Raw genomic sequence first — 6,000 nt, forward strand, 5'->3', positions numbered from 1 at the left:
TTCCTGTGATGTAACCTTGGTGATTTCCGCCTTCCAAACTACCCAGCCAGCTTCTGGCTGGCGCACAGTCTTAGTTATGCTGATCACTTCTCTCATTGTCCCTTGTTAGGTTAATCACTTCCTCATGGGCCCTCTGCCAAGTGACTTCCTGGTCCCAGGAAATTGGACTCACCTATGTTTTAGCACTTCACTAAATCCAGTGTCTAGCATTTATTAAATTTAAGAATCTTGGGAAATCTGCACAACCTGCAAACTTATAGCAATATAATAAAAGGCAACTTAGGGTTTGCCTTGCTTGCAGAACACAACTATAGTACCGAAGGGAAAGCTTTGATGGACACATAATCCCTTTGCTTTTTCTTTGCCATCTCATTTATGAAGATTTAAAGACAGTGCACTACTTCTGTTTTTCAGTGGCACGAGGCCAACAGGTTACTGAACGTTCTGCAAAGTTCACTCTAAGTTCAATCTCAGGAAGCACTTTAAAAAGTACTAAATAGGAAGCCTCTGTATTCAGCTGTGGTGTAGGAGGTTGTTGTGAAATGAAGGGTTTTTTGGTGTGCAGTGGCCCTTTTTATCCTTATCAGCCATTGGCTTCCACTGGATGTAGGGTACATATGTCTTTCTGAATGTTGTATCTGAATGGTTTTGCATGCTGACTTTTTGGAGAAGGGATATGTGTGAATTTTTGGTTGAAATATGGGCTATTATTTCATTATCCCTTCCTTGTTTATACCTGTATACCTGAAGGAGCGTCTCCACCCCTATGGTTCTGCACCCCTTGAGGTCCAGCACCAAGGGCCATCTAGTGGTTCCCTCATTGTGAGAAGTGAAGTTACAGGGAACCAGGAAGAGGGCCTTTTCAGTAGTGGCGCCTGCCCTGTGGAACACCCTCCCATCAGATGTCAAAGAAATAAACAACTATATGACATTTAGAAGACATCTGAAGGCAGCCCTGTTTAGGGAAGTTTTTAATGACTGATGTTTTAGTGTATTTTAAATCTTTTTTTGGATGCCTCCCAGAGTTGCTGGGGAAACCCAGCCAGATGGGTGGGGTATAAATAAATTGTTGTTGTTGTTGTTTTATGTATTTGGTGATTAACTGAATTGTCATATACTGTTTCATATCATTTGCTTCTTGTTGCTGTATTTGTTGCTTTGGATTTCCTTTTGGATGTAAAAAAAAAGGACTACAGATAAAATAAAGGTAAATTATGAGTGATATAGGGCTAAAGTTTAAATATAAACTGGGTATGGGAACCCAGATGTTGGTGGACTCCAATTTCTCTCAGTCCTGGACAGACTGGACAATGGTTAGGGATGATGGGAGTTGGAGTACAAAAATGCCTGGAGGAACACAGGAGTTTCACTCCAACATATATGAACAAGTCTTTCTATTGATAACATTTACCTTCATAATCAATTTACTGTTGCAGTTTAAGAGCACAATCCTATTCATGCCTACTCAGAAATCAGCCCCATTGAATTAAATAGTTTCTTCATAGGAAATGAATAGATTAAATTTACTTTCTGCTTAAATTTAGTGTAGGCTGATACTGTGACATAATTCATCAAAAACAAGTGGGACTTTTCTATGCAAGTTGATAACAAGTTTGAAGCCTTCCAGTTAAGATTAATTTGGGAACAATATTGCTTCTTAGGTACTTTGTAATGGCACAAGTATTTAGAACATTAGCAGCACAACCTTATACATGCCTGCTCAATTCTTTACTTACCTACCTGGAAGGAATCTCAAGTGAATTCAGCAGAACTTACTTCTGAGTAGACAAATTGTACTGTAAGAAAGAATAGCATATATTATAACTGTTCACCTTGTTTGCCACCATTCATGAGCTATTGGAGGCTATTTCCAATCAACTGTTTGACTTGACAGCTTATTCTTTCCATTAAATTTCCCTTTTTGCAGCCAGCTGTGCCTTGGCATATTCCTCAGGCTTCAGACATTATTTCACATCTGTCTCCTTAATCCGCATGATCCACATTTTTGCTTTTCAGAGCCATTCATCATTATTTTTATTGTTTGCTCAAAGCTACTGCAAGTTGGAAAAATACATGTTTTGAATGAACCGTTTCTAGATGAAGATTTTTCCTCATCTACTTAGCATCATTCCAGGAAGATTTTTTTCCTGAAATTTAAATTTGCAAACAGTGCTATGATGTGCTGAATAAAGTAGGCCTGGCCCTACCATTGGGCAGAGTGAGGCATCTGCCTTAGGCAGGAGATGGTGTGTACTTTCTGCCCTATGTCCCCTAAGAAAACCTGTTGCACTCAGGTGTACTGGAGAACATTTATTGATTGCCAGTGCTGAAGTAAGACTTTATGGCCAGCCTGGTCAGCATATGGACATGGAATGGAGAGAGGCTCCATTTTGTCTTTCACCTCAGGCAGCAAAATGTCTTGGGTTGGCCCTGCCAAGGAGGGTACTTGAAGCAACAGTGTGGTAAAAAGTTGCATTTATTATAATTATTATTTGAAAAAAAGTTTTTTTTAAAAAAAATAAGTGTTATCATTTGCAAGATGATTTAGACCTTTTAGATATAGCAAAATGGAAAATTAATTGATCAAGTATCAACAAACAGAATGAAGCCCTGAAGCCCTAAAAGCTACCAACATGAGGGCAGATTTCAAGACAACATTAAGGAAATCATATCCATTTGTTTACCCACAGATTTTTCCATTTTTTTTGGTGAAATTCATTGTTAGTTATACTCATCAATTTCAATGTACTCTACTACAAGTATGAGTAATATTGGGTATCACCAATGTTATTATCCAGTCGTAATGTCTTGTGCAACCAGTGATGCTCTGAAGCAAGGCTGAGGAAACTTGTTATGCAGAAGTTGTTGGACAACAAATCCCCTAATCCCTTACCACTGCCTTACACTGCCTAGGACTGATGCCAATTGAAGTCCAACACCATCTGGAGGGCCACAGGTTCCCACCCTGGCTGAAGGGAAGGAAATAGCATCTCAAAGTAAGATGAAAGGTAAAGTGTATCTCACACACCTAACTTTCCATCTTCCACCTGGCATGCCAGAGGCATTTTCACAGCTGAAGGATGTTATTACAGGTCAAGGAGGGTGTGGAGCAGGGCCAGTGGGAATATGGCCTGAGGAGAGTCTTGTGGGCAAGACAGAGAGTCCTGGAGGGTCCCTATCCCTAATGGATTGAGAGTTCTGGATTCAAAATGTTGCATGCCTTTCACTGCCACATGCTTCAACACGTGAGGGGGGGGGGAAGTGTATAATAATAAAATCCGACTCCAGAATTTTTAGAGTTGTAAAAAATGTGCATAGGTAACACTCTTGTTCACATATAGAACAATATCCCTTCAATTTTTATTTTCATTCTGGAAAGTTCAGCGAATCAGGAAGGAGTCTCCATTTCTATAGCACCTCTCACCCCTGAAGACCTCCAAAGTACTTAGCAAATTTAGCAAGGAATATTATTTCATCAGCAACAGAAAGCTGTCCTCACTGGGGTGCATTTTGGCAGCTGGGAGACTACTCTGTCCAATGAAGACAACGGAGGAACTGTCTGAAGGCTTAGTAAAGTTACCACCAGTGGAATTTTTTCAGAATGATGGGTTATCACTCCTCATTTTGCAAAAAAGCACTGCAGGATTTCTAAGCATCCATCAGGATATGGTCCTGCTGCTAAATCTACTACTATAGCTCCTGTCTCTATACTGTTAGGAGGTTTTATGCCTTTGCTTTTAATTTTATATATTGGAGAGGTCACAGACTTTATATTGAAGACTCCTGAAAAACCCAGGTGTCTGTGTTGGATTCCCTTGGCAAACCATTGGAGAGTTACAGCACCAGTTTCCAGTCCAGTTTCACTGGTGCAGATGCACTATGACATTTCTCTCTGCGCTCCTTCCAGCCGTCATTCCTGTTCTGGATACACAACCTGATTGTCTGTCTCCAGGCACTGCAATTGTGCAGTTCTGGTGCAGTGCTTTAGATCATGAAAAAGCCAAGGTGTTGGTCCAATAGAAACAGTGGGTTAATATAGCTATGGAGGCTAAGAAGTGGTTTTGTTTGTTTGTTTTTGTTTCAAGCAATTGTCTCTTTTATAGTTATCTAATTGATGGTTATTTTTTTAAAAAAAGATAGTGCCCTCAGTGTTTGTTATAGATGTGTGTTTGCCAAGATGCATTCATATACATTTTGCAAATAGTAGCAGGTCCAGCTGCAAATGAAGTGCTTGCATATCAATATTTTTCAAGTGGTGCCACAATTTCCTGGTCCAATGGTTTAGCAGCAGGACAAATATCTGCAACAAATGACTTCTCCTCACATCCAGCCAGAATGATTGCAATGAGCATTAAGTGATTAGAGCAGCAGCAATTATTCTATCTAGTCGATAGGCTGATGTGCAGGGTGCTTGTCTTAATGTTTGACTTACAAGTGTGAGCAGTATTGTACTAATGCCCCGAACTGCAATCAAATCAACATGGGGTGCTGCCTTTCAACTCACGGTGGGACAAAAAACCACTGGGTTCTAGTAAACAAGACCTCAGAGTACAACTGCGGTGAACGAGGCAAAGATCCAGCAGGCTTTTCCTATGTCCTTATATTCTTAACTATTTGCTACCGGTATAGTTGCATTTGAAATACTGCATATGAATATTTCTCAAGCAATTATTTCTTTTATAGTTATCTAAGATCATGCCCCCAGTGTTTGTTATAGATGTATAGTGTTTGCCAAGATGCAGTCATATACATTTTGCAAATAGTAGCAGATCCAGCTGCAAATGAAGTGCTTGCATATTAATATTTTTCAAGTGGTGCCACAATTTCTTGGTCTAACAGCTTAGCAGCAGGTTAAAGATCTGTGACAAATGACTTCTCTCATATCCAGCTTGAGCAATGGCAATTGTCACTCCATTTCAAATGCACCTACCTTTTCAAGGGACCTCATCTGCATTCCAGCTGCACACGTGGAAAGAATGAAACCATCCTATAGAAGGCATGCCCTAGCTGTGCCAGCAAAACAGCAGTTTACCACCCAGCACCTCAAAGAGCCACAGCTTCTGAATTATGTTAACAATTTGAAGTTAGGACATGCCACCAAAAAAACACATATTATACCCCTTCCCCATTATAACACCAAAGAGTAAAAAGTATTTGCAATCGTTACTTTTCCCCTAGTCTTATATTGTGCAGAGTCCCTACCATATAAAAGTAATCCAATGCTTAAGTGTAACATGCATCATGTGCAGGGCTGTGGTTGCGTTATGTTTTCCAAGTTGATGCCAAGGTAACAAGTCCGAGGAAGGTGGAATAAATCATTCACTTGATTGTCAGTACTAAGAATACATGGCTGAGTGGGCATAGCTAGAGGTATGACATCACGGCTCCTGATTTCTGGCAATTTGTAGAAGCATGGATTTATGTCAGAAGTGTCCTACAAGTAAGACTTAACAATGGACCAAGCTTTTGCTGGTTCATTTTAAAATCAAAACACTTTCCATAGTAAACTCTCATAATCTCCATCATCTCTTTGCAGAAGGTGATTAAAATGTCTTAGTGATGATGCAGATCTAATTGGAATGATCCTTAAAAATTACCTCCTTGTCCAAAACCCATCAACCAAACAGACACTCATTGATTTTGTTTTAGCCCTAAAGGCTAATCAGATGAATGTTAATCACATAGTTCTACCCCATTGAGTTTCCAGCTGTGTTCTAGATATATTTGAATATTTGAAATTGCTTTTTTAAAAAGTGTTGTTGGGTTTAAATTTTTATCAAGCCGTGCAGAAGGCAAACGAACAACACTGCATAAATACAGGCAGGAAGCATAGCATTTTTCAAAATGAAGACCAGCTTGAACTACAGTTTCTGGTAATCACATGACAGAACACATTACTTTAGCAGCAGATAAGACACTGGTACTAAACAAGAGGCAGATGCATTGACCAATAAATGGATTGGATTCAGACTTGGCCCTGCTTAGAGTAGACCTTTTGAA

At 39.7% G+C, this 6,000-nt stretch overlaps 1 protein-coding gene across 8 annotated transcripts in view; it reads right to left on the minus strand.

Annotated features, from left to right (window-relative positions):
• Positions 1-5,256, minus strand: part of LOC118083707 (melanopsin) — a 67,055-nt gene extending 61,799 nt beyond the window's left edge. For 3 of the 8 annotated variants that reach the window (XM_088660512.1, XM_088660504.1, XM_088660505.1), the window contains exons 1-2: positions 4,931-5,069; positions 1,737-1,796 (exon numbers count right to left, since the gene is read on the minus strand). The gene's annotated coding sequence lies outside the window, so the exon portion shown is untranslated. Of the gene's footprint in view, positions 1-1,736; positions 1,797-4,930; positions 5,070-5,202 lie in introns of those variants that run through there. The other 5 variants (XM_088660507.1, XM_088660506.1, XM_088660508.1 and 2 more) reach the window with 4 other exon arrangements.
• Positions 5,257-6,000: the final 744 nt, after the last annotated feature.

Source organism: Zootoca vivipara, chromosome Z1 (assembly GCF_965207765.1).
Source record: "Zootoca vivipara chromosome Z1, rZooViv2.hap1.1, whole genome shotgun sequence".
Taxonomy (NCBI): domain Eukaryota; kingdom Metazoa; phylum Chordata; class Lepidosauria; order Squamata; family Lacertidae; genus Zootoca; species Zootoca vivipara.